General features: G+C 34.5%; 1 long non-coding RNA gene and 1 pseudogene across 1 annotated transcript in view; both read right to left on the reverse strand.

Annotated features, from left to right (window-relative positions):
• LOC120890719 (uncharacterized) overlaps window positions 1-23,786 on the reverse strand; it is a 135,739-nt gene that overhangs the window by 87,232 nt on the left and 24,721 nt on the right. The gene's annotated exons all lie outside the window — the stretch shown is intronic.
• LOC106145464 (nucleotide triphosphate diphosphatase NUDT15 pseudogene) lies at window positions 8,529-19,739 on the reverse strand (annotated as a pseudogene).

The following is a 23,786-nucleotide window of genomic DNA, read 5'->3' on the forward strand; positions in this document are numbered from 1 at the left end:
TTTGAAATTTACCTTTCTCAATTTGTCCTTGTCCAGGTTTTGTGTTAAGGAATACTTTATAAAACATAGCGTACCCTCTATTCTCTGAAAAAAGTTGTGTAATATTGGAATTATCTCTTACTTAAATAGTAACATAATTCATTTATGAAACCATTAAGACTTAGAGATTATTTTATCAAATTATTTAATTGCGGGCTGGGACTGTAGCTCAGTGGCAGAGTGCTTGCCTAGCATGCGTGAGTTACTGGGTTCGATCCTCAGTACCATATAAAAACTAAAAAAATAAAATAAAGGCATTCTGTCCAATAATTATTTAATTGCTAATGTTACTTACTTCATGTTTACAGTTCAAGTCATGCCTTTACACCTGTTTTAAGTTGTATTTTACTGATTGAACACTTTCTCTAAATTTTCAAATTGCTTGTCACAAAATTCTCTAGTGATGTCACCCCCCTCACTTTTATTTCTGATATTATTGATTGGTGTTTTTACTCTTTTTTTCTTTCTATGTCTCACCAGAAGTTTATCAGTTTTATAGACTTCTCAAAGCCCTGGTGAAAGGTTGGTTAAAACTATATTGTGTGTTTCTTTTCTTTTTCATTTATTTTTGTATTTTTACTGATGTATTTATTTTATAATACATGCATTTGTGTGTGTATGTGTGTGTGTGTGTGTGTGCACACGTTTGTGCATGCACACACATGCCTGGGGACTGAACTCAGGGGACTGTGCATGCCAATGCACATATTCCACTACTGACCTATATCCCTAGCCCATATATGTATTTATAGGAATCAGATTTTTACCAATTTATTCCAGACCAGCCTGAGCAATATACCAAGTCCCCACCTCAAACAAAACAAACAAAAAATCCCACCCAATTTAGCTGTATTTTCCTAGCTTGGTCTGTGATATTTACATTATCATACAGTTTAATGTGTTTTTAAATTTGTACCCCAGATGATGCAAATCAGGCTACAAGTGAAAGCTGATATACTTACGGTTTGTTCCTCTGGACTCAGAAAGTGTAGGCTACTGCAATCTCAGCTAAAATAATGGGTTGGCTCAACAGCATTGCCACCTTTGGTTATCTCTGAGATTTGAATTTTATTTCTAGTGATTATCACCAAACTACAGCTTAACTTTACAGTTGTTTATTTTCAAATAGGCAGTTCTGGGTGAAAGTAGTTTATATCCTAGACTTACTTTGGAGCTCCTTGTCTTCTCTTAAGATACCTAGTAGCAGCCATGCACAGAGGTGCATGCCTATAATATCAGCGAACCAGGAGGCTGAGGCAAGTTCAAGGTTAGTCTCAGCTGTTTAGCAAGACCCTAAGCAACTTAGTGAAACCCTTTCTCAATAAATGAATAAGTAAGCAAATAAATAAATAAATAAACAGGCTGGAGGTGTGGCTCAGTCGTTAAGCAGAAAGTTTTCTTTCTGCTATGAAATTACAGGTACCCGCCCCCTTAAAAATGATACTAGGACTAAGGTTTGCTTTTTTGTTTTTATTTTTAAAAATTCACCTAGGCTTTCTAGTTATTGTTACAGAAACATTGGTCTTTATAATCTACTTTGCATTTATTGGAATTTGAAATCTGCAGTCTTTTGTGTGTGTGTGTGTGTGTGTGTGTGTGTGTGTGTGTGTGTGTATTGGGGTGGGTACTGGGGATTGAACTCAGGGGCACTCAACCACTGAGCCACATCCACAGCCCTATTTTGTATTTTATTTAGAGACAGGGTCTCACTGAGTTGCTTAGCACCTCACAGTTGCTGACGCTGGCTTTGACCTTGCAAAAAATCTTCCTGCCTCAGTTTCCCAAGCCACTGGAATTACAGGTTTGTGCCACCATGCCTGGCTGAAATTTGCAGTCTTGTTGCAAGTGCAGAGTGCAAAATGCATCACTTAGATCTGTCTCATTTGGTATTTATTTAGTTCTGTATTCTTTATTTAGTTCTTCTATATTCTATAATCATTATGTCCATTGACATGAGAGAGGTCATTTAAAGTCCCATATTACATATATCCAACATTAGGGATGTTGCTCAGAGGGTACAAAGTTCCAGTTAAACAGGAGGCACAAGTTTTTTGAGATGTATTAACAAAATTGTGCTATAATTAACAATAGTGGATAGTATTTTTCAAAGTTTTTAAGATGGTAAACTTCAAATGTTTTCATCACAAAAATGATAAGTATTAGAGGTAATGGATACATTAGTTAGCTCAATTAAATCATTTCATGTTGTATACATGTGATAACATCACATTTTACCCCACAAATTTATAGAATCATTTGTCAATTTACAATTGAAATAATCTAAAAATTAAAAACAATTAACTTGAGTTTCTATATTTAGATAATTCAAATTTAAAGTAATTATTGATATATTAGGGCTTCAGTCTGCCATTTTATTATTTGCTTTGGATTTTTTCTGTTTCTTATTCCTGTGGGGTACTTTTTCTGCATTCTTGTGCTTGTGAATCACTTGAATACATTTTAGAATGCTATTTTCATTCCTATATCATGCCTCTGAGTATGTTGTCTTATGTTTTTGTTAGTAGTTGTTCCAGATATTACAAAATACATATGTAACTACCATCTATTGGTATTGATATTTCATGATTTTGCATGAAATATAGAAAATTTAGTTCCATTTAGGGCTAATCACCCTCCTAACTCGTAAAAATATAATTGTCTCAAGTACAGCTGTTATTAAAATTTTTCCTTCAAATATAAAACATGTCTTAAGATGCTCATGAGGAGAAGAGTAACTGCTATTTAATCATATTTATACTCATTCCAGTTTTCTTTCTGCTCTGAAATTCCAGGTTTTCTGCAGTTTTTTTTTCCTGTTTGGAGAACTTCTCATAGCCATTCATTAAGCATAGGTCATCAAATACTCTCATAGTTTTGTTTGGTCCAAATATGTATTCCTAAAGGATAAATATCTCCAAATATAAAGTATATAGTTGTCAGTTCTTTTTTGAAAAGTTGAAAAAAATATCATGACTCTTCCTTCTGTTCTCTGTGGTTTCAAAGGAGAAATCTTTTGCCACTAAAATTGGTTTTCCCATATAAACAACATGTCATTTTTGTGTGCTTCACTTTCTCAGAAGCTCAAATATCATGTGTCTTGAAGGCTTCCTTTAGTTTTGTCTTATGTGAGGTATACTCATTTCCTTTCATCTCTGTTTGAATGGGATTTTGCCCAAATTTGGGGAGGTTTTAGCTATTATTTTCTTAATATAGTTTAAGAAAATGACATTTTATATCTGAAAGTATAACTTTCTAGAGAGCTTCAAGGTAACTGAAACCACTGGATCAGGGTAACAATATACTTTTCAAAAATATACTCTATATTTTAGATCTGGTTTAGACTTACAGAATTACAATAATATGTATTTGATAGTTTTTGAAATACTCTTTTGAGGAAAAAGTGCTTTTAATGGATATCCACCTGGGCTTATGTCCAATTCTAACACTGGTGGCTCTTTGAATTTGTAACATCTTTACAAGACTGCACTCATCTTCTTTGTGAGACTAATGCATGTAAAGAAGTCAGAGAGCCTAGCATCTAGTAGGAAATTAGTGCATGTGAATGCTTACTTTTTTCCTCATTGTAGTTACAGCAAAAATTCAAATGGAGCTATTGCTTCAAAAGTGCACAACCTGAAGTATGGGCAGTACTTTGGAACCACTATCTCAGGAGGTCATCCATACTTCTTTGATATTAAAACTGAGTATGAAGTAATTCAAATGAGGTTACACAGCTATGAAAAGGCATGAAGAGGGAGTAACATAGGCTTTTTGGATCCTTACTAAGTTCTGTTTTCCTTAGACCCTGTCTTTTCCCAAATTATTGCATGAAAAAAAGGGATAACCTCTTGTATACCTCACACCGTGACTAAGGCATTGCTTAGAAAGTTCAGGGCATGTGGGGAGCACACAGAAGGGAAACCCACTGTCAGACAAGTGAGTAAACTATTCTGGGCCTTCCTTTCCTCACTGGCAAAATGGTTATAGAACTGCATTTCTCTTAACTCTGTGAGCATTTTAAGTAAAGTGATGAAGATGAATATAGAGCATCATGCTCTGATGTATGTCAAATAGTGAGCAGAAATCATTTATCATAATTAATGTTATTATGCCAAGATAGTTGGACCAAAAGTAAGTATACACTGTCAGTTCCACTTGGGATTCAGCAGTAAATCATTCAATTAGTTACCCTAAAGCCTTTAATGTATAACATCATGACCACAGGATTAAGATTTCCTTGGAAGAACACAAGTTTAGAGATTCCTTACACAATGTCTGAGACATGGTTGTCAGATCTTATTATAGTTTTCATGTTTCCCAAATGTAGGAAGCATGGGGACCAAGAGCAATGTGTCTGGTGACTGCAGTTGATGTCATCACTGTATTTCACAATAATGGACTTTAGGTGAGTGAAGTCATTTCTCATGTGTCAGGCTGGAGAACATGGAGCCACTTTGGCATCATTCCCACAAGTGGACATTAGGGGATATGGCATTAATTGGGATGGGCTGAAGATCCCTTCTGGGAAACTGAAATGAAGATCTCATGATCTCTGAGAGATGCTGATCATCAGAGGGTGGTGATTTCCTGTCTTCAGAAGGCCCAGGGAGCAATCCCCCACATCAGAGAGATATCTTAGGATTCTCATCTCTATAGGTGCTTCAAGTGTCACATTCAGGTACAACAGTGTCCCCCAGGGGGAAAAAAAACAGGCTGCCTTTCCTCAGTCTATCTTATTTGTTATTAAGAAATCTTTCTTTAGCAATACCCTGATCCCAATTCTATTTAAATTGTTTTTTCTGACCCTAAACAAGATCTTGCTAAATAAGGAATATTAAAAATTATGTTCTAGGAGATTCTAATTCCCATGAAGTTGAAGGAAAGGATGTCAGATTTACCCTTCCTCCTGAAGCAACAAAATAGAGAGAATTTATAAAACAATGATTTCCAAGATAAGCAGCATTCATATTTGGTAACATGAAGGCTGTTTACTGCATTGAAGGGGAACCCAAGCAGAAGCTAATAGCCTTTGAGGATTGAGGAGACTAGGGTAGGGGATTCTAAGTGGCTAGAATTTTCATGGCAGAATGTTGGAGAGGACAGACCTTCACAGTGAGAGAACTCTGGATCTCTATAGAAGAATGCCCTTGAGAATTTACATGAACACTAAACAGTATTTGCCTATGTGGAAACTGCTAGAAGTTGAGGGGAAAACTATCTGAAATAATTAAATAGCAGTAAGCTACCATAGGGTAGGGAATGTGATTTCTACCAGCCAGAATGGAAAAACTCACAGTTCATGCAGCACAAAATGTAAGTACTAAAAAACACTTTGCTTTGGGATTGGGAAAAAAATTAGTCTCAGTAAATATAATTCTGGCTAAAATAGTGTCAAAACACATTTTTTAAAATATTTTTAGTTGTAAATGGATATCATAACTGTATTTTATTTATTTATTTTTTATGGGTGCTGAGGATCAAACTCAGTGCCTCACATGTGCTAGGCAAGTGTTCTACCACTGAGCCACAACCCCAGCCCAGTTTCAAAACTTCTTAATCACATCTGAGAATTTAAAAGAAATCCTATGGAAATACAAAATACTTATTCAACAAGTTAAAATTAACAATATTGGGCATCGAATAAAAATATAAAGCATGCAAAGAAGCAGAAAAATACAACTCAAAATGAGGATAAAATGCATTCAATTGAAACAAATGAAGAATGACACAAATGATAGTATTACTAGATAAGGACATTAAAACAGCAAGTATAACTATCCATGCATTTACAAAACTAGAAGAGAGTTAATCAGGTTTACTGGATACCTCTATATTTAAGAAATAATGGACTTAATCTGTTTGAGAAGTTTTAGGTCTACGGAGTAAAAATGAGCAGAAAGTACAGAGAATTCCCATATATTCCTTTACTTGCAATGAATTACAGTGTTTTTAATATCTTGCAATAGTGTGGTATATTGATGAGCCATTATTTATGCATTATTATTAACTAATGTCTATGGATTACATTATAGTTCTTTTGTGTGTTATATAGTCTATGGGTTTTGACAAACATATGATGACATTTATTCACTGTTATAGTATCATAGAAAGTAATAGTTTTATTGCCCTAAAACTCATGTTACACCTATTTACCTCCAAAGCCCTAAAAATCACTGATCATTTTACTGTCTCCATAGTTTTGCCTTTTTCAGAATTTCTTATAGTTGGAATAATACTATATTTAGCCTTCTTAGATTGACTTCTTTCAGATATATATATATATATATATATATATATATATATATAAAATACACACACACACACATTCTTGAGGCTTCATGTCTGCTAGTGGCTTGATAGCTCATTTATTTTCATCATTAAACAATATGCCATCATGTGGGACTGTGGGAGGGGAACTCAATGGTAGAACCCTTGCCTAGCATGTGCAAGGCCCTGTGTTCAATCCCTAGTACTACAAAATGTCCATATTTTGAATGTACCCATTTATTTATCAATTTACCTCTTGAAGGATGTTTTGGTTGCCTCCATATCTTGGCAAATTCATATAATGCTGCTATAAACATTTATGTGTAATTGTTTTCTAATTACTTGGGTAAAAACCAGAGAGTACAAATGCTGGGTCTTATAGTAAGATAATGTTTTATAAGAAACTGCCAAACTGCCTTCCATTAGTGCCTGAACCATTTTGCATTTCATCCAGCCAGAAATAACAGTTGCTTTTTTCCCCCACGACAGCCTTAACAGCATTTGGTGCCTGTGTTGGGATTTTAGACATTCTAATAGGTGAATGATGGCATCTCACTATTTTTGGATTTGTAATTCCCTAATGACATGATTTTAAGCATATTTTATATGCTTATTTGTCATCTGTATATATATTTGGTCTTGTGTCTGACAGATCTTTTGATGATTTAAATTTTTTCTCAAAATTCAGTGTATCTGAAGCTCAAGGTATACACATTTTAGAATGTTTAAAATCCTCAAACATTCTGAAATAAACAACATGTAAAGATACAACTCAAAGAAAATGAGACTTATAAATGTTAATTTATATGTACATAAAATTTTGAAAAAGTAACAATTTAAAAAAACTTAAAATGATATTCACATACTATACAAAAATTCCTTTGTAGCAAGTATTACCAAAATACCAGTCTTTTGAAAGTGCAAAATTCAAATGTAAGCTTAAAGAGAAGCAAAGGATTCTGTAGAAGTGGGCTCATAAAGGATATAATCTGATAATCTAATCAAAAAGTTCTCAATTTTTTTGGTTTTGGATCCATTTACACTTTTAAAAATTACAAAGAGCTTTTCAAAAAATATTTTTAGTTGTAGATAGACACATCATCTTTATTTTATTTATTTATTTTTATGTAGTGCTGAGGATCAAAACCAGCACCTCATGCATGCGAGGCAAGTACTCTACCACTGAGCCACAACCCCAGCCCTTAGCTTTTGTTTTGTAGGGTTTCATAGGTCTCTGTTTGAACTGAAACACTGTTCTATTGGACCTACCCTATCTAGAGATATTTATCATATTAGGAATTAATACAAAAATTTTGAATTTTTAATTAATCATTTTCAATGTGTTAGTATATTTTTTTGAAAAATAACTTTTTCTAAAACAAAAAATTAATTAGTGAGAAAAGTGTCACACATTCATATTAAAAAGCAGGATTCTTATATGCTCTAACATTCAGTCTGTTACAGTATCTTACATCAAGCAGTCTCTGCAAAACTCTACTGTATGCTCATGAAAGAGTGAGAGTGAAAAAGTTAAATGTCTTAGTATTATAACAATAGCTTTGGCCTTGAATACCCTGAAAGGCTCTTGAGGACCCACCTAGACCACACTTTGAGAGCTACTGCTCTAAAGTACTCTCATTTTACATATAAACCTATTGGATCTCAGGCAGAGGAAGTGAGAAACTCAGAATGACATGCCTGTTAATGGCAGGATACAGTTCTTAGATGGTTTGTCTCACTTCTGTTAGTTTAGGTTCTCAATAAGAAACCTGGGAAATATGCCTTATTGGCCTATCCTGTTCTCCCTAGTTATCACTAAAATTTTTTTTGAATGAAAAAGGAAAATCAACAAACACGATAAATTCTGCAACAGTTATGCTGTTTGAATTTGAATTATATCTGAATTTGAACTGAAAACATTATAAGGCAAGTTCCATTGTAACTATCCTATGCAAATTGTAATAATAAAAATACACCGTAAATATCATAGATAAATATGGAAAGCAGATTAATCACAATATCCCTATTTATCCTATATTCTGCGTCTGAAATACATTTCAATAATCCATTCTAGAAAGATCTTCTCAAGGGTGGTAGGTATTTAAGAGAATGCAAATAAACTGGCAGTCATATGGAACTTTTTAGATAAAAAAGAATTGTTCTGAAATGTAGATATTTTACATTCCCTAACTAGACCTTATTTTTGTCTTTAAAAATTAAAATCAAGGAGTCTTCTTGGCACCTAGAGAGTTATTTCCCTTGTATGCTACCAGATGGTTCAAATCTTCTTTAAATGGATTATAGCCTTGCTCCATTAAACAATGGAGTGCCCAAAAAAGCTGGTTTATGGAGGAAATTCTTCCCAAAGGAACCCATTCCCAACTTTCCTTTTTTTTCAGGTTCCACGTTCTTTAGTTCTGAATCATGATTCAAATCTACTTCTTTCATTAATATAGTGACATAATGGTAATTATTCTTCTCAATGAAAGAATTCATCACTTAGGCAAAGCAGATATTTTACAGGCTAAGAGCTGCTTTTTCCCAGGTCTCACCGAATTCCAAATGCCCCCCCCCCACACACACACAGAAGTTGAAAGCTGCCAGCCCCAAATGTTTTCCTCTTCCCCAGGAGGACACACGCATGACAATGCTTGCACCTGGTTACCACCACTCCAACCCCCACTCCTGGGGCTGCCACAGCCCCAATGGCTCCACACTAGCCATTATAGAGCCAGCAGGCAGGCCTGGCCAGGCTTAACTTTTTTTTAATTGTGTTTTTTATTGTTAAGTTTTGAGAATTTTTGTATACTTTGTATGCAATTCCTTTTTTTGATATGTATTTGACAAATTTTTCCCAGTTTATGTCTTGCCTTCTTATTTTGTTAAATGAATAGCTTGTAGAGTGGAAGGAGTTAATTTTAATGAGGTCCAGCTTATAATTCTCTTCTTCTAAAGGTTGTCTTTTGGTCTTGAATGTAAGAAGTCATCACCCAAACCAAGCTCATTTATATTTTCTTCTATGTTATATTGTTAAGAATTTTATAGCTTTGTATTTTGGTTTATTATCCATTTAGGATTCATTTTTGTGAAGAGTGTGAGGTCACTGATGTTTTATTTTCTTTTACATTTTTTTTCCAGGTGGGTGACTAGTTGTTCTAGTACTATTTGTTGAAAGGATTATCCTTTTCCCCCATTAAATTGCCTTTGCTTCTTTGTGAAAGAGGATTTAACTGTATTAGTGTGAGTCTATGGACCCTCTATTCTCTTTGATTGATCTGTTTATCTTTCTTTTGCTAATATCAAAGTGCCACAATTACTGAAGTCATGGGCAAGTAGGGACAGATGTGAAGGGACAGATTACAAATGTCATGAGTAATCTCTTAGTGATTTTTAAAATTACACTTATCTTGGTGATATACTCACAGATACATTCAAATTTAAAAATGCCTCAAATTGATAATTTAAACATGTTAAATTTAGTGTATGTCAATTATATCTCAACAAAATAATTTAAAATTGTCTCACTAAATAAAATTTCAAAATCTTTAGCTATGGCTTCTTGCCTAAGATTAGATAATACTGGTTGGTTATTGTGGTTCTATTGTTTTTCCTTCCCTAGCAACTGAACACTCTAGCTATGATGGTGTCTTTCCTTACACTTGTTATGTCAAGCACTATTGAGTTCTGAGGTACAGAAATGAGTAAGAAATATGGAGACACTGCCTTGGCGCTCACTGCCTATTGAAAATGGCATAAATAACACAGGAAACTACAATAAACTGAAATAAGTGCTTATTATGATTGGGGGAATTCAGGACCCCATGAAGTTCACAGAATGGAAATTTCATCTGATTTTTCAGGGAAGATGATTCATAACTTACAAACTTACACTTTGTAAGGTATGTTCCAAGAATCAGAAGGAGTTATTTGAGTGATGAGCATACATTGTCCAAAAAGTAACAGGAAGAATGACTATGATAACCTGGAAGCTTTATGTGGCTGACTCTGCCTCTGGATTCTAAGACTGTGAAGAGTAATAAACTATCTAATACATTTCCTTATTTTTATTTTTTTAATTGTAGATGAACACAATACCTGCACTTTATTTATTTATTTATTTTTATGGGATAATGAAGATCAAACCCAGGGCTTCACACATGCTAGGCAAGCACTCTACCATTGAGCCACAACCTCACTCCTGGTCTAATGCATTTCTGAATCCTCTATATCCAGGACAGAATTGGACACACATTGTGTGATTCATAAATGCTAAATGAATGAGCAAATGCTGCATAAAGGTATCCATTCACTAACTATAATTGAACAATATGTATGTGTCAGGCAGTGTAACAGAGATCCTCTTTGCTTTTAAAATTTTGAGTGCATATCTCTTGAGAAATAATTAAATAGATATAGAGAAAGATAATATCAAAATATTAAGGCTGCGGACATGGCTTAGTGGTAGAGTACTTTCCTAGCATGCATGAGGCCCTGAATTTCATACCCAGGTCCACAAAAAAGCAAAAACAAAAACAAAAACAGAATATTTTCAATGCCTTCAATACTGGCATATAGTGAGCACTGAACTAATATAATTTCTATTTTGGTTAAGAGTTTAAGAATACACCCAGCCAGGCATGGTGGCACATACCTATAATCCTAGCAGCTCAAGAGGCTGAGGCAGGAGGATTGTCAGGTTAAAGCCAGCTTCAGCAATGTGGAGGTGCTAAGTAAGTCAGTGAGACCTGTCTTTAAATAAAATATAAAAAAGAGTGGCGATGTGCCCCAGTGGTTAAGTGCCCCTGGTTCAATCCCCAGTACCAAAAAGAAAAAAGAAAACACCCAGAGAATTTTCAACCACAGTGCCTAGGCTCATACCATTTCACTGAGTTGTCCTATAAGGCAATGTTTTCAAAACCTAATTGACCATTTTATTTTAATTAATTAATTAATTAAGGTGCTCTACCACTGAGCTCCATCCCTAGGGTTTTTATTTATTTATTTTTTGAGACATGGTCTCACTTATTTGCTAAGGTTGACCTTGAATTTATGATCCTCCTGCCTAAGCCTCTAAAGTCACTGAGATTATGGGTGTGTTACATTATGCCAGGCTGAATTTACCACTTTAAAAATAGTAAGATAAATTCTTTCAAATACTTCGTAGAAAATATGAATGAATAGATTATTGAGAAACATTTCCATCTTCATCCAAAGCCAGTGTACGTAAGTGTAAGAAATCACAAGGCTGTATCTGCAGGGGGCAAATTCTTGGAATTTAACACATTTTTATTTCAAGTTGGTGTTATCAGTTTGAAAAAAAAACTATTATAGCATTAGGATGTTTCTTTCATATATTCCCCCAAAAGAATATAGAATATACACAAAAGCAAATGAGAAGGGAATTGAAATGTGTCCCTATAAAAATCAACTAAACAAAAGGAGGGTAATAAAAGCAGAATCAAGATATAAGAACACTGTAAGACACATAGAAACATTAAGATGGCATTACTAAATATTGCCCTTTCAGTAATTATTTAAAATGTTAATGGATCAAACTTGGAAATCAAAAGGCCTAGATTGCTTTAGCACATGTGAAGCCCTGGGAAAAAAAGAAGAAAATAAAAAAGGGGGAAAAGTTTAGATTGGCATAATGGATTAAAAACAGGATCTAACTATATACCATCTACAAGAGACTCACTTTAGATCTAAGAACATGCATAGGTTAAAAATTAGATGATATGGGCTGGGGATGTGGCTCAAGCTGTAATGGGCTCGCCTAGCATGTGTGGGGCACTGGGTTTGATCATCAGCCCCATATAAATTAAAATAAAGATGTTGTGTTCGCCGAAAACTGAAAAGTAAATATTAAAAAATTCTCTCTCTCTCTCTCTCTCTCTCTCTCTCTCTCTCTCTCTCTCTCTCTCAAAAAAAAGTTAGATGATAGGGCAGGGGGTGTAGCTAGCTCAGGGTTAGAGTGCTTGGCAAGCATGTGCAAGGCCCTGAGTTCAATTCCAAGCACTGAAGAAACAAAACAAACCCCCTCAACATTTAATAATTAAATGATAAAAATATGTTCCATGAAAATGGTAAGCAAAAGAAAGCTGAGGTAGCTTTATTAATATCAGACAAAATTAATTAAAAGACTACAAATAAATTCAAGACTTAAATATTAAATGCTACAATTACAAAACTCTTAGGAGAAAACATAGGAGAATAGTTTATCACATTAGATTTGATAACAATTTCCTAGATAAGATGCCAAAAGTACAGTCCAAAAAAGTAAAAATAGATTAATTGAACTACATCAAGATTATAAACTTCTGCTCATCAAAATATACACTTAATGGGGTGAAAAGGCAACTTATGAAAGGGGATCAAATTTTTGAAAGTCATATATCAGATAAATGGGTAATATCCAGAATGCATAAAGAAATTCTACTTCGCAACACCAAAACAAACAACTCAATTAAAAAAAGAGACAAAATAATCAAATAGATACTTTTTTCATGGAGGATATGCAAATGGATAACAAGCACAGGAAAAGATTCCCAACAACACTAATTTTAAGGAAATGTGACTCAATCCCACAACAAGCTACTGTAACTTCATATCCTTTAGGATATCTACTATCAAAAAATAATTGAATAAGCCAGAAAATAACAATTATTGGCATGGGAATGGATAAATTGGAACCTTTTTATTCTGTTGGTGTGAATTTAAAATGTTGGCACCCCTGTGAAAAAACGAATAGAAAATAGAATAGCATATGATACAACAATTCCACTTCTGGGTATATACTCAAAAGAATAAAAAGCAAAGTGTTGGAGAGATTTGTACATCCATGTTCATAGCAATATTATTCACAACATCCAAATGGTGAAAGAAAATCAAGGTTATATTGATGGATGGTTAAACTAAATATTGTTTACACATACAATGTAATACTATTCAGCCTTGAAAAAGAAGATGATTCTGGTTCTTGTTACAACATGGATGAATTTTGAGGGCATTATACTAAGTGAAATAAGCCAGTATCACAAAGATAAATACTGTATGATTTCAGCTATATGAGAAAACTATAGGAGTCAAATTCATAGAGACAGTAGAAGGCTAGTTCCTGAGAACTGGGGGAGGGAAGAATAGAGAATTGTTTAGTGGGCACAGTATTGCAAGGCAATATTAGTTCTGAAGATCAGTTGCACGATAACGTAAAGGGACCTACTACTGAAATGTATATTTAGAAATGTTTTAAGATTGTAAATTTCGCTGGGTGTGGTGGCACACGCCTGTAATCCTAGTGGCTTGGAGGCTGAGGCAGGAGGATCGTGAGTTCAGTCAGCCTCAGCAAAATGTGAGGTGCTAAGCAACTCAGTGAGACCCTGTCTGTAAATACAATACAAAATAGGACTGGGGATATGGCTCAGTGGTCGAGTGCCTCTGAGTTCAATCCCCGGTACACCCCCTAAAAAAAAAAGATTGAAAATTTCATATTATGTGTATTTTACCATATTTTTAAAAGTGACAAATAAAAAAATTGAGGAACACAAGTTATTTGTTATATCAAATTTACCTTGTGAGAAATCAAAACTGAAAAAATTAATAATTTTTCAAGAATAACTTAAAATAGCAATTATTGTATAGAGTAATATAAACATTTTTTCATAAAAATATTTTCAAAAATAAAAAATTAAGAAGAGTAACATGGGTTTTCATTTTTGCAAATCTCTTTAATTTCTTCCATAATAGAAAACAATTATAATATCTGCTTCTGTGTTCATTCTTTTATTATATGCCATTTTTGTTGAACTATATGAAGAAAATAGTGTCTCACCTAGTTGAAAAGGGTAGCAGTGTTTTTAATAACCTTTTCAGATATTTTATATGTTCTTTGATACTACATTAAGAATCACTTGTTGAAGTGAAACTTAAAGGTTATTGTAAGGTGCAATCTTAGACCATATCAATGAACTTTTCCTTTTCTCTTATATTAAAATTCATTGGTCAAGAAACTCTGCAATTGCTAGAAGAAAATGTAATATATATCATAAAAAAGAACTCCCCAAACTTCCACATATTGGCTCAGGAACTGACTTTCTTAACAAGACTCATAAAGCACAAGAAGTAAAATAAAAAATCAATAAGTGGGATGGTATCAAATTAAAAAGCTTCTTCACAGCAAATAAAGCAATTAAGAGTGTGAAGAGAAAGAGAACAGAACAGGAGAAAATCTTTGCCACCTGCTCCTCAGATAGGACATTAATACTCAGGATATATGAAGAACTAAAAAAAAAAAAAAAAAAAACTTCAACATCAAAAAACCAAATAACCCAATCAATAATTGGGGAAAGGAACTAAATAGACATTTCTCAGAAGAAGAAATACAAATGGTCAACAAATATATGAAAAATCTTCAACATCTTTAGCAATTAGAGAAACTCAAGTTAAAATTACATTGATATTTAATTTTACTCAAGTCAGAATGGCAATTATCAAGAATACAAGTAACAATAAATATTGGAAAGGATGTTTGTGTGTGTGGCGGGGGAAGTACAGTCATACATTGTTGGTGGGACTGCAAATCAATGCAACTACTCTGGAAAGCAGTATGGAGATTCCTCAAAAACTAGGAATGGAAACACCATATGACCCAGCTATCCCATTCCTTGGTATATATCCAAATGATTTAAAATCAGCATACTACAATGACACAGCCACATCAATATTTGTTGCAGCACAACTCATAATAACCAAGCTATGGAGCCAACCTAGGTGCCCTTCAAGAGATGAATGGTTCAACAAAATGTGATATATATCATAAAGAAGAATGAATTTATGGCATTTGCTGGTAAATGGATGGAACAGGAAATTATCAGTCTAAGTGAAATAAGCCAGTCTCCTTAAATCAAAGGTTGAATGTTTTCTCTGATATGTGGAAGCTAATACAAAATAAGGGAGAGGATACAAGAAAAAAATAGAAAAAAGATCAGTGGAGTATACAAAGGAAATTCAAAGGAAAGGAGGGATGGAGTAGAGAAAGACAGTGGAATGAATCTGACCTAAATTTTCTATATACATACATGAATATAACACAACGAATCTCATCATCATGTACATCCAGAAGAAAATAATTTTTTTAAAAACCTGTAAGTAAATAGCATAAAGATCATTACAGTAGAGACCAGGGAGGGGGGAAGGAAAAGAGGAAGTACTGAGGACTGAATTAGAACAAATTATATTCCATGCTTTTATAATTATGTCAAAATAAATCCTATTGGGGGCTGGGAATGTAGCTCAGTGGCAGAGCACTTGGCTAGCATGCATGAGGCACTGAGTTCAATCCTCAGCATCACATAAAATAAACAAATAAAATAAAGTCATTCTGTCCATGTACAACTATAATTTAAAAAAAAATTAAAAAGAATCCTATTATCATGTATAAAAAATAAAATTAATGGTAACCCTGAATTTCTTTTTGGTGGGGGGATAACCCATGATTGAACCCAGGGGCACTTAACCTCTAACCCATATCACAACCCTTTTTAAGTATATTTTTAAAATTTTGAGACAGGGTCTCACTGAGTTGCTTAGGGCCCCTCTGATTTGCTGAGGCTGGTCTCCAACCTGCGATTTTCTTGCCTCATCCTCCCAAGCCACTGGGATTACAGGGACGCACCACTATGCCCAGCTAACCCTGCACTTTTAAAAAATTAATTAATTAGTTCTAATCAGTTATACATGACAGTTGAAAGCTCTTTGTTTTTTTTTTTTAAGAGAGAGTGAGAGAGGGGAGAGAGAGAGAGAGAATTTTTAATATTTATTTTTTTAGTTCTCGGCGGACACAACATCTTTGTTGGTATGTGGTGCTGAGGATCGAACCCGGGCCGCACACATGCCAGGCGAACGCGCTACCGCTTGAGCCACATCCCCAGCCCGAAAGCTCTTTGATTCATTGTACACAAATGGAGCAGAATTTTTCACTTCTCTGGTTGTGCATAAAGTAAAATCACACCATTCGTGCAACTGTACATGTACTTATGGTAATGATGTCCATCTCATTCCACGGTCTTTCCCACCCCTTTGCCCCTCTCCCCTCTTTGTCCCATCCAAAGTTCTTCCAGTTATCCCATGCACATCCCCCCCCATATGGATTAATATCCACTTATCAGAGAAAAGATTTGGCCTCTTTTTTGAGATTGGCTTATTTTGCTTAGCATGATATTCTCCAACTCCATCCATTTACCTGCAAATGGCATTTTATTCTCTTTTAATGCTAAATAATACTTCATTGTGTATATGTACCATGGTCCCTTTATCTATTCATCTGTTGAAGGGCATTGAGGTTGCTTCTACAGTTTAGCAATTGTGAATTGTGCTGCTATAAACATTGAAGTGGCTGTGTCACTGTAGTATGCTGTTTTTAAATTCTCTGGGTATAGACTGAGGAGTGGGATAGCTAGGTCAAATCGTGGTTTCATTCCAAGTTTTCTAAGGAATCTCCATATCGCTTTCCAGATTTGTTGTACCAATTAACCCTGCACTTTTAATAGAACTTTTCCCTATGCATATATTAACCTGTATATTGGTCATTTGGAGAATATTGGCTCCTTGAGTTATGTAAATACTCCAAACTTTGAAACATTTAATAATACAATAAAAGAGCATCCATTACAAAAGAAAAATACACATGATCATCTCAAAAAGCATTTCACAAAATTCAAAATTCTTTTATAATAACACCAAACAAAGAATAGAAAGAAACCACATCAACATATGCGATAATTTCAACATATATGATAATTCCATAGATCACATACCCAATGGTGAAAGACCAAAAACTTTCCATCTAGATCAGAAGACAAAGATGCCACATCTATCAATTCTGTTAAACATAGTATTGAAACTTGTAGCTGGAGCAATTAAACAAGAACAGGGAATAAAATATATTAAAATTGGAAAAGAAGTAAAATTATGTCTGCTCACAGATGATTTTACATACAGAATATATAGAATTTAGAGTGAAAAGGAATAAAAAGGGTGATATTTTAAAAATAGAAGGGACATCAGTAGAGGTAGGGGACTGTTGGGAGAAAGGAAGAAAGGGAAAGGGGGAAGGAATGGGGATTAAAATGGAGCAAACTATCTTATATTCATTTAGGAATATGTCAGAATGAACCCCATTATTATGCATAACTATAATCTAATAACACATTTAAAATCATTTTATATGTGGAAAATCCTAAACATTCCAAAAATACCATTAGAACTATTCAACAAATTCAATAAAATTTCAAAATACAAAATCAGCACTCAAAAATCAGTTCTATTTCTTTTACACAAAGAATTATCTGGAAAGGAAATTAAGAATAGAATTCCATGTTTAAAACATCAAAAGAAATAAAACACTTAGAAATACTTCTTAACCAAGACAGTGAAATACTTGTACACTGAAACCAGAAAGTATTGCTGAAAGAAATTAAAGAAGGCAAACAAATGGAAAGGCATTCTAGATTCGTGGATTGGAAGATAAATGTTATTAGAATGCCAATACTATCTAAAGCAACCTACAGATTCAATGCAATCCCTATAGAAACCTCAAAGATATTTTTACTGAAATAGAAAAATCCATGCTAAAATTTATATGGAATGGCAAGAAACCCTCAATTACCTTGATGAAAGAGAACAAAGTTGGAGGTCTCATATTTCCTAATTTCAAAACTTATTTTAAAGTTACAATAAAAATATTGTGGTAGTGACATAAAAGCAGACATAAAGACAAATGGAATCGAGCAGAATCCAGAAATAAAATGTCATCAATGATTTTTTAACAAGGGTGCCCCGCACCTTTTCAGTGGAAGAAAGGAGAGTCTTTTCAAAAACTGGTGCTAAGTAAACTGGATATCCTGATGGAAAAGAATGATATTGGATGCTTACCGTATACCATATGCAAAAGTTAACTCAAAATGGATCAAAGATCTAAATTTTAGTGCTCAAACTATAAAACTCTTAGAAGAATACACAGGGGAAAAGCTCCATGGCATTAGATTTGGTAATGATTTCTTGGATATAACACCTAAACACAGAAAACAAAAGAAAAAAATAGATGTACTGGACTTCATCTGAATGATTAACTTTTGTGCATCAAAGATACCTTCCAGAAAATGAAAACAAATCCCACAGAATGGGAGAGAATTTTTGTAAATCATGTATCTTATAAATGATTGCTCTCCAAAAGATATTAAGAATTCCTTTAACTTAATATAAAAAATAAAACAATCCAACTTAAAAAAAGAACAAAGGACTTAAATGGACATTTTTCCAAAAAAGATATACCAATGACAAAACAGCAAATGAAAAGATAATAAACATCACTAGTCATTAGGGAAGTGCAACTCAAAAGCACAATGAGATATCACCTCATACCATTAGAATGGTCATTATTTACATGAAAAATATCAGGGTGGAGGAATATGAATTGTTGGTGAGGATGTGGATATATGGGAATAGTGTCTCGTTGTTGGGAAGTTAAAATGGTGCAACCACTGTAGAAAATACTATGGCAGTTTCTCAACAATTTAAACATGTCATTACCATAATATCTAGAAATTCTGTCTCTGTGTATATACCCAAAAGTACTGAAAGCACAGACTTGAACAAATTTTTGTACAACAGTGTTCACATCAGCATTTTTCACAATAGCCATAGGTGGCAATAATCCTAAGGTCCATGAATGGATGAACAAAAAATAAATGGCCATTAATGTTTTAATGTTTTCATAAAATTATTTTGACCAGATAGATCCCTTCATTTTTATCCACATATGAGATTCTTAGAATGAAAACCAAATCATGTCCCTCCATCATTAAAATCCCTCCAATGAGCCAGGTGTGGTGGCACATGCCTGTAATCCCAGCAGCTCAGGAGGCTGAGACAGGAGGATCGAGAGTTCAAAGCTAGCCTCTGCAATGGTGAAGTGCTAAGCAACTCAGTGAGACCCTATCTCTAAATAAAATACAAAATAGAGTTGGAGATGTGGCTCAGTGGCTGAGTGCCCCTGGGTTTAATCCCTGATACAAAAAAAATAGTCCCTCTAATGATTCCCCAATGCACTGAAAATAAAATTCAGATGCCTTCACACTACTACATAAACTGGTCACTCAATAACTTCTCAACTTTCTCCTAAGCTCTTCCCCTCATCCAACATTTTATCTGTCAGGCATCCTGAAATTATTTTAGTCCCTAAAATACACCAATCAAATCACTTCAGGGCTATTGTATATGCTGAAACACAGATATTTAAAATTTTCATATTGCCAAATCCCTCTTATTCAGTGTCATTATTGGACAAGTCTTTTCAGAACATCCTATCTCAAGCAGCCACTTCCATGACTTCTCATATTCTATCCCATTACCTGACTTTGCTTTCTGCATAACATGTGTCGAAACACACACACACACACACACACACACACACACACACACACACACACACAGTGTTTCTCTTTCTTACCCTCAGAATATAAACTATGAGCACAGAGAATGTCTTTCTTGTTTTTTGCTGTATCTCAAGTGCACAGAACAATACCTAATACATAACTGACACTTGAGAGATATTGTTGAAAGAAAAGCACAAATGTCTATTATAAATGTGTATATATTTTTGTCAAATGCATGTAATCTCTGAGATAGGTGACATTTCCACCCATTATACAAACGAGAAAATTGATTCAAAGAGGTTGAGTGAGTTGCCCATGGTAAGAATGAAGAGAAACAAAGAATACTGCACTACATTGCTTATTGTAAAGAGGATAATGCATACTTGTAATCACACCAGGCATATTGGAAAGGAACAGCTATATTAGAAGCTCATACTTGGGGATGTCTTGTTCAACATTATAGTTGTCCCTTCTAGGCCTGCATGCTAAGTGGAATACACTAACAGCGTTTCCCAGAAAGAGGGGAGGCCTGCCTGAGAAGTTTCACCTCTGGATTCTCTAGAGGTGAAGATCCCTGTATTCCAATTTTAATTCTCATATTTTCCTTAGGAAGGAACACATGGGGAACCAAACAGACCTGCCACAGCTCAGTAGAATCTTTAATACTGTCCTTTGCATAAACCATTATTGATATGGAGAGAAACAACCAGGGACCCTGGGGGTGGAGGGCTAGGTAGGAAGGATGAGAAAGATTACTGCTACTTTTATCATTTTCTGCTTTGTCGATTCATCTTAAGCATGAATCCATTTTCTTTCTTAGGTGGTTGATATTAAGTGTTTATAAAAAATGAGCTGTAAATTATTCCTGTTAGCCTTAACAGTTTGTTTTGTAGAAGCTGGTTAACAGCAATGAAATTTCGCCCTCCAGTGGGCTTTTTAAGAACAGACATAGCCCTGAGTAGTTTTGTTTTTGCCATGCTGGGTATAGAATCCAGAACCTTGTGCAGGCTAAGCAAGGGCTCTACCACCGACCTATATCCAGCTGTTAGTTTTGTTTTAATTTACACATAAAATTATTATATATATATATATATATTTATTCTGTACAACATGTTTTGAAGTATATACGCATTGTGAAATGCTTAAATATAGCTAATAACTCATATATTATAAACACGTATTGTTGTCATTTTTGTGGTGGTAAGAAAACAACATCCACTTTCTTGGCATTGTTCAAGGAAAATCATCACAGGGCAAGATGGCACACACCTGTAATTCCAGTAACTTGAAAGGCTGAGGCAGGAGAATTGCAAGTTTAAGGCCAGCCTTAGGAGACCTTGTCTCAAAAATAAAAAAAGGACTGGGGTGTAGCACAGTGGTAGCATGTCCCTGGGCTATATCCCCACTATCACGCAAAAAAGAATACAACACGTCATTGTGTTGTTTTGAAACTTTTGTGCACAAAGAGAAACAGCAGGAGGCAGAGAGAGCCTGGGGCATTCAAGGGACAGACTTCCTCACTGGTCCAGTAGCAGACTCCAGAAGATACTTATTTATCTGGTTCATCCCCACTTCAAAACTATGAGGGCCCCATCTACTTAGTGTAAGTTAAATAACAAATACATAAGGTCAGGCTACTTGAGTTCAAATTCTAGCCCTACCTCTTGCTGCAGTGGGACCTTTAGCCTGTGACCTGAGATACCTCTGCAAGTGCTTCTGTTTCATCTACTGTGGAATTAGGAAAATCATGCCAGCTATTGTATGCCACAGGATAGCTCAGAATGTTGCTGTGAAGATTGAGTTAGTTAATTCATTTTAGACACTTTGTGCCCAGTACATTATAAGCCCTCAAAAATGATGATGTTACTATAAACATTATGTGTAATTGGTTTGGAATGAATTGACTTGAAGTCTTTGTTAAAGTTTCAGATACCTTTTTTTCCATGACACCACACCTCAAATTGGAAGTAACAGTTCAGCATGAAAACTATTTGGAACTGGATGGGAGAGAGGTTAACCACTGGGTAAGTGGTACTAAGGTACAGTTAGACAGGAATAAGAAGTTCTGGTTTGCTATTGTACAGTAGGGTAACTACAGTTAAGAATAATGTACTGTGTCTTTCAAAAAGCTAGAAGAAAGGATTTTGAAAATTTTCACCATAAATAAATTATATTTGAGAAGACAGATGTGTTCAACTTGATTTAAACATTATACAATTTTATTTGCATTGAAAGATCACGTTGCCTCATTAACATATATATATATATATTATGTATCAATTTAAAAATGAATTTAATTTAAATTTAGAAAGTATGTGAAACTAAGTGTGCATGCTGATGTGTGTACATGGACATGTGTGTGCACACATATGTTCCAGTCTGTGATGTATTATATAACACAATTTTCCTAAGTTTTTGTGTTGAGGCAATTTTAAAGTTATAGAAATATTACAAGAACAGTCCAAGGAATTCCCACAGACCTTATACCCTTCATGTAAATCCTTCAGTTGTTAACATTTCAGTACATTTGGTTTATCATATTCCCTTTGTCTTGCTCTCTCTTTATCTACATATACACATACACACACACATACACACACACTCGTATAAACATAAGCACACCTGTAATTATTTTTTTCTGAACCAGTTCTGTATAAGTTGCAGAATTCATGTCTTTTTACTCCTAAATCCTTCATTATCATTCCTAAAACTAAGTAAAATTAGGGTCTATGGTTATGGCTCAGTGGTAGAGTGTTTGCATAGCACATGTGAGGCACTGGGTTTGATCCTCAGCACCACATAAAATAAATAAATAAAATAAAGGTCTTATGTCCATCTACAACTAAATTTTTTTAAAAGTAAAATACCTGAACAGACACTTCTCAGAAGAGGATATACAATCAATCAACAAATATGTGAAAAAATGTTCATCATCTCTAGCAATTAGAGAAATGCAAATCAAAACTACTCTAAGATATTATCTCACTCTAGTCAGAATGGCAGCTATTATGAATACAATAAGTGTTGCCGAGGTTGTGGGGGAAAAGACACTCATACATTGCTGGTTGGACTGCAAATTGGTGCAGCCAATATGGAAAGCAGTATGGAGATTCCTTGGAAATCTGGGAATGGAACCACCATTTGACCCAGCTATCCCTCTCCTTGGTCTATAATCAAAGGACTTAAGAACAGCATACTACAGGGACACAGCCGCATCAATGTTTATAGCAGCACAATTCACAATAGCTAAACTGTGGAGCCAACCTAGATGCCCTTCAGTGGATGAATGGATAAAAAAGTGGCATATATATGCAATGGAATTTTACTCAGCAATAAAAGAGATCAGAATCATGGCATTTGAAGGTAAATGGATGACGTTAGAGAAGATAATGCTGAGTGAAGTTACCCAATACCAAAAACAAAACAAAACAAAACAAATGGCGAATATTTTCTCTGATATAAGGAGGCTGACTCATAGTGGGGTGGGAGGGGGAGCATGGGAGGAATTGATGAATTCTAGATAGGGCAGGGGGTGGGAGGGAAAGGGAAGGTGTAGGGGATTAGCAAGAATGGTGGAATGTGATAGACATCATTATCCAAAGTACATGTATAAAGACACGAATTGGTGTAAACATACTTTATATACAGAGATATGAAAAATTGTGTTGTATATGTGTAATAAGAATTGTAATGCATTCTGCTGTCATTTATTTTAAAAAGTAAAATAATCAAAATAAGGAAATTTGCCTTGATGAAAAGATCATCTATTTTACAGACTTTTAAAACAACTTCTCCAGTTTTCTCAATAATAACTTCTATAAATTTTTGTTAGCTGTAGATACCTTTATTTATTTATTTATTTATTTATTTATTTATTTATTTTTTACGTGGTGCTGAGGATTGAACTCAGGGCCTCACATGTGCTATGCAAGTGCTCTCCTACTGAGCTACACCCCTAGCCTCCAATACTACCTTTTATAACGTTTTTAGCAATGAAATCTATTACAGCATCATGCATTGTATTTAACTGTCATGCCACTTTAGATT

The sequence above is a fragment of the Ictidomys tridecemlineatus genome, chromosome X (genome assembly GCF_052094955.1).
Source record: "Ictidomys tridecemlineatus isolate mIctTri1 chromosome X, mIctTri1.hap1, whole genome shotgun sequence".
Classification (NCBI taxonomy): Eukaryota; Metazoa; Chordata; class Mammalia; order Rodentia; family Sciuridae; genus Ictidomys; species Ictidomys tridecemlineatus.